We start from the raw sequence: 9321 nt of genomic DNA, 5'->3' as shown, positions 1-9321 counted from the left end.
GAGACTTTTTCGACCGGAGGCGGCTGGCTGGAGCGCGCGTCAAGCTTCCCGGAATGCATGCTGGCTTACGCCACGTCCGGTTCCCGCTTTCAAAATAAAACTCTCAGGAATAGCACAAAAAACACTAAATCGAGTTTTGTGGCCTTAATGTACTTTTCCTGCATGTTCTGGCTGTTTCCCTGCTCCAACACACCTGAAGCTCATCAGCAAGCGCTGCATCAGCCTGATCCTGTTCATTGGAAACAGGTGCTTCAGGTGTGTTGTAGTAGGGACATATCCAAAACCTGCAGGACTCCAGTCCCCGATGACCAAGTTTGGACACAAATGCCGCCCCAATTGTACGTATTGGCTTTGAACTGTGCCTAACAACAACAAAACTTAAGATGTAGAAAAATAAATAAATAAATAAAAAAAAATAAAAAATCTTGAGATTTAGTCTTTTCTCACCACCATCTCAGCTCCTCAGGAATCTACAATGAACCTTTTCAACTTTGACCTTTCAACTGAAGGCTGCAGGGCACCTGTACTCCAATAAATTGAGTAACACAAGTTTAATTAACATACAAGTGATTGTTTGTTAAATTTCAGGAAAAAAAGAAATGCAAAAAAAAAAAGACTTCTTAGAATAGATGTTGCAATTCTAATTATGCATCCGAATATGATGGATAGCTTTTGGAGCCCTCTTAGGTACTTTTCAGTTTGTCTTATAGCTGATTTACAAGCCAGATATAACACAAATTAATCCAAATGTGCTACTTGTTGACATACTTTGTTGAAAGTGGTTTGCAAATCTGAGTGCTCGGACTTCTTCAGGAGATCACCTGATGCCAAAAAACGGGATAATTGTAAGAGCAGGATCCCGCGTGCGTTCGTCCCCGTTGCCTCACTTTGGCTGCCGCGGAAAAACAGATGGGATTCTTGGCGGCCCGTGCCAAAGATCACTTGGCACTACACACCGAGATCCTCAGCCAGTTGCAAAACGCCTTCAGGTACTGAAGCACATAAGCAGGAAGTGCTCAAAAACAAAGTTTCACTTCCAATCAATCGCTGTACTACTATAGTTTGGGGATTTTTTACCCAGTTTAGAGCTATCCGAATAGCGATGTAACCATCGGAAATTATAAGGAAGATGGGGGTGGTTATACAGTCAGTGTATAAAAATGCCACAAAGGGCAGCACACACTCTTTAAGTGGACATCCTGGTGGACTAATATAAGAAAAGAAAAGCATGTGTTTAGGCGGGGCAGCTGGATTCAGGTACCAGCATCCGGGACTCTTGTTGGGCCCTCACTCGACCTTGACAGGAAATCCAAACTCGATCCGTTAATGGTTGGCAGTCTTAGGGCCCTCCAGAGAGAAAGAGAGAGACCAGCGTGGTGGAGGAATGGTTGGCGGTAAATGCCAGACGCCCTGGCTCGGGCTCATTAGGATGTGTGCACGTCATTTTGGCTTTGTTGCCTTTTGGTCAGCATGTGTGTCAAAATGTACCAGCAGGTGTTGAGGCATACTCACATCACACCTGTCAATCAGCTTTAAGAAGAAATCCAGACACACAGAAACATCTTTAGACATATTTTTGGTGCACATACCAACCCTTTGAACTACAGATAGCCCCCACCATCGCAGGTAGATACGTTAAGTCTTCACACTTGATTACACATCCATTTGGGGGGGCGGGGGAGATGGAGGCGGGAGTGATTCTTTCCAAACACACCAAAGCATGGGGAGTATTAGCTTCCACCAATTGTGGTCCAATTCGAGAACCCACCCCCCCAGACTCCAAAACGTCAGTCATTCTTAATGTACTTGGTAGGGTTAAGCGCCAGGTTAACAAGTCCGTTTCGACGCAAATGCTAGCATATTCCCAGATGAGTTTGTGCTAATTTGCCGTCATCCTGAGCGACAATTTTAAAGATCCTTATCCCCGTTTTGTTTTTTGGCTGATTATTCCCAGTGAGTGCTGGACAGTTGTACGCCTTAGGGGTACAATCTGGTGGTACCCTCAATGGTTCTGATTTAGTATCCTTGACATTCTTACAGCTCGAGGAAGGACCTGTACACCCGCAGATTACCCTTGAGTCAGATAATTAGGGTACAGGAGTAAAGATTGTACCTTGAAGGACAGCTACAGACCACTACACCCCCCCTACATACCAATGATTAATTAAAAACCTTACCAAGACAAAACAAAGTTGCAAGAGTGTCATCCTTTGAACACACCTTCAAAGGAGATCAAGCTTTCCTCAGATGATAGAGACTCTCCCTCGCTGGGTAGTCCCCACATTTGACCCTTTGGTGTCACCATTACAGGCACTGAAGCAGGATTTTACTCGTCTAATTATTTTACACCCCAGCTGGCCGTCAAACACCCCCCGCTCACCCCGTTGCCCTGCACTCTCGCACATGAAGAACGCTAATCACCGGTGTGATCTCCCCTTTTTCACCTCTGACCCGCCCAACACTAGAATAACAACCTCTACCCCTGCCGCCTTCCAGCCCCTCAACACTTTTCCCCCCAATTAGGAGGGTGCCTTTCCCATTGTAGATGACAGACAAGGGGTCAGGGGGGCTGTCAGACCTCCTTGCTTAGCTTCTCCTGGTGCCCACGGAAGGGATGGAACAGGAGGACATACCGTCCTTAGGGAGCCATCTTAGAGGAGATGGAAGTCCTGCTGACAGAGACAAACGACTGTCTGGGTGGAGCGGCGGGACGGGGGGCACCTAACGTGGAGACGTCAGGGTGCGGCAGCAGCTGGAAAAGAAATTGGACGGAAGGAAAATGGAAGCTAATGGAAGCTCCGTATTAAGAGCGCAGGTAGGTAGAGCGATCAAGTGCAGGCTCGAACAGCCGGAGGACAACTGCAACGCGGTCCGAGAGATAAGGCCTCACGCCATTTTCCTACAGCGCAATAAAAGCCGAGCCACACTCCAATGAATCAAGGCGTCGGGGGCTTTCCTCTCTGTTGTGTGTTATGTCCACCGCTAATGGCCAGCAGATGTGGACGTATTTCACAAGTATAGCTTTGGAAAACATTCCCGCGCATAAATCCAATTAGATCGCATGAACGAGCTGGTGAGATGAGAGTGCAACCAACGACCGCCCAAACAGCTGACTTAAATAATCCCATTTTTCACAGGTAGAAGATTAGCGGCACCCCCTATATTTTTTAGTCTGCTAACTTACTTGGGTTTGTCTGATGGTGACTTGATGATAATCTTTGACAGATTGCAAGTTCTATTTTCAGGAGAAGAAGATCTAAGCAAAGTGTTTCATCGTAGATGGAACAGCAGATCACCTGTAACGGGATGCATTCTGAAGAAACGCACATAAATCCTGCAAGGGACTTGATCTTGAAGCAACAAACCTAACTGTATATGTTATAGCACATCCTCTGGGAGGCGTTAGTCGCTCATCCAAAGTCAGTCATGAAGTTCCTGATAGTGTAAATCCATGTTTGGACAAGAGAAGAGTATGAGAGCCAGGTGATCTCTGCCCTCGGTCTGGGATTTCAATAAAGCTTGTTGGGGTGAGATAAAACGCTGCCGAGTCATGCGGCCGTCAGGAATGCACAAAATAAGAAGTGATGCATGCAACATGTTGGCCAAAGTTGGTCGAGAGCTAGCAAAGTCTCAGAAGCCATCGGATAGAATTCTACAGTAGATGCCAAGACCTCCTCTTCGGGGTTCTGCTTCTATTTTACGGCCCTGCGAGCAACTTGAGGAGTGGAGATTGGAGTTGAGGGACGACTTTGTATGTTTGGCAACGTTTGGACGAACATGAAATGAAAATCAAAATGACCTGCATGGGACAAAAGAGCACAAAAAACAGGCCCTGAAAATCCCACCGGAGTCTGTAAGATACCTGGCAAGCCAGGTGATATAATTGAGCGGGTAAGAAGGAAACCTTCAGAGTCAGTCCGTTAGTTTTGTTCGGTTGGTATTGCTCGCTATTTTTGGAGGTTCTATTTCCAGACGTGTGAAGGGGATGCAAAGAAATCCATCCAGACCACTTTTGAGCACAGTGAAGCAAGCTCGACACCTAAGGCATGTTCGAAAAGGAAAAGGGACTCACATGGAGCAAGCATCCCTGGCGTGACCTAAAGCAGCTAGACTCGTCCTACACCCGGCCTATGCAAACCAGATAAGAATTGAGTCTTCCTCACACGCTTCAAAAGCCAATGACAAAGTTCATTTCCTGAACAAAACTGATACATGAGCAGACATGTACTTTATCTCACAATGATTCCAGAGATGTCAGGCAACACGAGCGCCAGAGTAAACTGGCCCTGACCCTCTGGCTTGCCAGACTCAATCAAGTGCAAGGGACTTTTCTCAAGGCAGCGACAAGTCGGGAATACTCTGAGAACAAAATAAGACAAATGGACTTTGAAGGAAGTTTGGCAGAGCGTCCTGCAAAAAAAGTTGCCCTGAGGATTGTTGATGTGAAATCCAGCGCTTAAGCAAACACGCTGCTGGCCAGCTCATAAAAAAAAAAGATGGATGATTCCATTTTTGTTGTCCATATTTGTGCTGGCATTTGTGAGATAAAAACAGTCACGGGGGCACTGGCCCGGTCTCCAGCCTGATCTGACCTGAGTCAGCGCTGAACCACCGCCTACTGTACATGCAACAGGCGCTATTAGCGTAGCAGCTGCTTGTCTGGCAGCTTGTTCGCCGCTAACTAGCTCCTCGTGTGCGCACACACAACCACACACACTCAAATCCCCTAGCTTTAGTGTCACAGCAGGAGTGCGGCAGTCTTGCGTGCTTTTATGGACCAAGGTGGGGCACAGGGAGGTGAACGTCCACATTGGGGGCGGACGAGGGAGTCCCACCAGGTGCTAATAGATTTCCTGCAGCTTTGAAACGCTGGCTTGCGCCGGTGCCTCACAACAGAGTCGGGTTTCATCTGCAGGCAAATTACGCCGGACCAACGTTTGACCTCGCCGTCGACAACACCACACCTACGCCTGAGCAGCTAGTGAAATGTATTCCAGTGAAAACACTGTGGTAATAATGACTCTACTGTCTGCCCCGGCTGGCAAGCTTTCAGTTGATTCACGCTCTTGTTTTGTGTGCCGGGCCAATCCAAAATTCAGCGCAGAGATGTTACGTGAAGGCACTTGGCGAGTACATCAACCATGCTCAGAATCAGCACTCTGACCGGTCTGCTGGTGAGATGATTGGCTTCCAAGTGAGTCAGTTTATCTCTGGTGTTGCTATTTACGGACATTTAAGACATAAAAGAAAAGTGTGTGTGCTTAATAGCACTCCTTTGTTGCAGCTGTGCACCCAGACACAGGTGTCGTGTCAAGGGATGCTTAGGCAAGTCAACCACTTTGTTGTTGTAGCACATCTGCAACTTTGAAACACTTTCAAAAGACTAAATAAGCATTGACGGTAAACCTCTGTCTATTTTGTTTTTCCTTTTTAATGATCAAGGCTAACGAGACTCAAGAGGCTAAACAATTAAGCTTGTTGTTGGATTTACTGACAGTCAAAACAAATTATACCTTCTATAGTGGCTTCTTTTTTTGCTTTTACATCATGTGATAATTTGAAATCCTTGCAGTCTTGAATGCAGTATTTCATATCGCGTACAAGGGTGACATTTTTTGGAACAATTCTTTTTTTTTTTTGTGCAGTACGAAGGTGCTACAACATGATTTCAAACCACTTGTCATAGGGAGTTGGATTATGACCTACATTAGCATATGCAAAGAGATAATCATACTACTACTAATAAGAAACATTATTGCCGTAGGGTAAAATTTTTTCATCAGCCTCCGTCCAATATACCTGCTTCCTAATGGGGTTTAATTAGCGAATTCCCTAGGAGGAGTTGAAGTCAAATAGTAATCAATCAATCAGTAACCCTACTTAATCAGTCAATAAAGTAAGAGTCGTGTAATTGGTAGGGCTATAACGATAACTGCAATATCGTGATATTGCGATATTGAAACCGTCACAATATTGGCGTCGTTGTTACGATATTAAAAGCAGCACATCTGTTTAAAAAGTCAAGTTGATTTCCATTTGTGCAGTTCTAACACGCGCCGGTGGCAATTTTTATTATTTTTTTAAATTATTATTATTATTATTTTTTAGTGCAGTTTAATTTTCACAAGGCATGTTTTGGCCCATATAATCCACACTAATGGTCAGATGAAGGGGAACGTAATATGCTTGTGAAGCGAATAAATATGTGGAGGAACTCAATGTGTGCATGCATTAGCGCATAAGTAAGATCCTCAATATTAAGTGTTATTAGAGATTGGAGGTTGTTTTTATGTATTGTTGTTATGTACAAAAGCACAATATATATTTTTTGAATGAGCTAATTTTTTTTGTAACGATATTGCGACCTTTTTTATATCAACAACCTCCCCACAATATTGTGATAATTAATTTATCGTGACCTTCAAATTGTGATAATATCGTTTGGATATTGTTACATCCCTAGTAATTGGCCCAAAATGGCTGCTTCAACATAAAATGGCCTGTTTGCTGTTCAATTTCAGTCAAAGGTCCCCCTGAGGGTTTTGCGTGCATCTTGCTGTGATGCACCAGTTTTGTCGGTTCATGTATTAATGGGCTAATTTTTAGCATCCAATGTTAGTATGGTGCCCCCTGTTGGACTGGAGTGTTAAATCTAAGAGTCAAGCCACATTTACTTCGGAAAACAACAGCAAAACCTTCAATGATTACACTCAACCTACAGCTGCTGAGTCAGTTAAGAAATATTTGAAAGCAGTTGAGAAGTTCTTGGGGCTAACTGGAATGCCAAACTTTTACCCCACTCACGCCCTATTCGTGGTAACCTGATACCCTAAGACCAAAACAAAAAGATAAGAACAAAAGACATCCCGGAGCCTTGGGGCCACACACCTATTTGAGTGAGTGTTTCGCAGCGATAAAACATATTCTAAACAGCAATCTCTGCTTGGTGTAAAGAAATAAAGGGGACAGCCCCCTCAGGGAGCGAGACTATCACGAGATATTTATTACCCCACTTGTGATTGGCTTTTGAGGGCCTGCCAGGGAAATGCCTGCAGCGAGGTGTTCTCACTAAGCTCATTACACATGAGCACCATTTGAAAACATGGAACAATAGCATGGAGGACTTTTTGGTGTAAAGAAAAAAAAAAAAGACTCATGCACCTACTGCCAAGAAAAATAATCAAATGCACCTTTTTGTTCATTTTGAGGTGCAGACTCAATTTCAGCCATCAGAGAAATAATCACATTGGATCTGAATCACAATTCAAATGTAATTAGTTTGTTTTAGGTCACACTGAAAGAGTTCAAACCAAATCCAACTTTTTGAACAATGAAAAAAAACCTGAATTCCAGGATCAAAACAATCAATTTGTCGGTCTTCATACTAAAGCAACAAAACCGAATCTAATCCCGATTGTTAGGGGTTATTTTACAAAATGACCTAAATCCAGATTGCAAATCAAGATTTACAAAATTTAAAAAGATCTTCCGATGTTTATACAAAAGTGAAGAGCTACACAAATGCAATACAAAGCTGTTAAACTTTGAAAAATGGATCTAAATCCAGATTCTGAACTCGGTTCTAAATCAAATACTCCTTTGGTTGTTGCAAAGAAACACATCAAATTTAAATTGATCCAGATTCCAGTCGAATTGCAACAAATTTCATCCCAAAAATTTCACAAGCAAACAAGCAAAAAAAAAAAAAGAAAAGAGGCAAAAACCCGATTAAGATTAAAAGGCATCTGTCCTTGGTTCAAAATGAAGCTCCACAACACATTTAATCCTATTTTTAGTTACATTCATGAAACCAAAAAGGATCTGAATCTAAATCAAGTTCAGAATCAATTTTTCCTCAATTTACACCAAAACCAAATGCCATTTTCAACCAAATCTCTCCAAGCGCACAAAAATGATTGTCATCTAAATTCTGTTTACACCTTCACGTTCCAAAAATGATCCAAATTGTGATTCCAAATGCACCTCCTGATACTGTACAAGCTATTCAAGCTCTCATTCAGTCCAGGCCTTTCTGTTGTGCGTGTCAAAATGTGTTTGGGCACTACATGATTTTCATCTGATGGAACGATTACGCAGTATGCAAAAGTAAACATTGAGCTCATAATGAGAGCACAGCTAATGCAATCACTTACATAATAAACCTTCCATATTTACTGAGGGAGACGTTCCCTACGGGATGCCGGGCCAGATTTCAATCAGAGGTGCACTTGGGATAACAATTCCAAGCACAACACCGGCGACCTCTCGAGCGAGGAGTCTCGTTGCCAGACGCAAAATCCAGAGCCGCAAATCTCAGCCCGCCCCGGGCAGGAAATCCAGCATGTGCTGTTGACATCGCAACTCATCCACGGAAGACGAGGAATAACACTTTTGGAAGAGCCAGAAAAGAAGTCCAAGAGAAGCGTGGAAGGGGGGAAAATGTGGCCAGTAAATCTTTCAGTCTTCATTATTTTTTCTCAACCTACGACTTTGGATTTGGTACCGTCCACATGACATTCTAAAAACAAGCAAAACCTCAAGAGGAAAAGCTTTCTAGTTGTCGTATGAAAGAATCCTTGGATTCAGCAGATCTAACAAAATGTGGAGGATGGTTCCAGATCTGAGGCTAGGAATGCAAATGAGTGGTCCCCTTTTGATTTGCGGTGGGTTTGTGTGGGGGATAGATAGAAGGCCAAGATTTGTGAATTGGAGTGGAATGAGGAACTCAAAGCTGAGAAATGTAGAAAGGGGCAAGGTCAAGTAATAAATAGGATCTTCTGGCCAATGCAAGAACAGGGGTAATGTGGGACCTCCAACTAGGTCTTGTTAAAAGACTGACTGAGACAAGTGTCAAGAGACCAGTTTTCCAGTTTTTCAATTTGTCAGCCGACAAATCTTTATCTTTATCTTTGGAGATGCTCATAGTATTGAATATAATCTACCAAAAGAAAGTGTAAGATCAGAAAACAAAACAAAAACAGTGCTTGACTGGCATTCAGTAAACAGCTGAAAGTGCATCGGTGTCTGTTCATGTTTTTCGACGTATCGACCAAGCGACGGCTTCATTTTTCGATGCATGTTGTCAACTGTCCACTAAATGTTTCGCTAATCTATGTTTGTATAAGTATGATGTAATTTCACAATTATTGGTCTCCATGTAGTCATTCACCAGCTGCTACCAAGACGGAAAAAAAAAGGCTACTATTTCATTATAAGATGTGGTAATTGGCCACTTTTAAAATGTCCCCAGTGATTATATATTTTTTCTCCTTGCTATGCGTCGTTCGATTTTTAACATTCGCCATAAAAGTGTAAATTGAC

Source organism: Festucalex cinctus, chromosome 16 (assembly GCF_051991245.1).
Source record: "Festucalex cinctus isolate MCC-2025b chromosome 16, RoL_Fcin_1.0, whole genome shotgun sequence".
Classification (NCBI taxonomy): Eukaryota; Metazoa; Chordata; class Actinopteri; order Syngnathiformes; family Syngnathidae; genus Festucalex; species Festucalex cinctus.
This window is presented reverse-complemented; position numbering follows the sequence as displayed.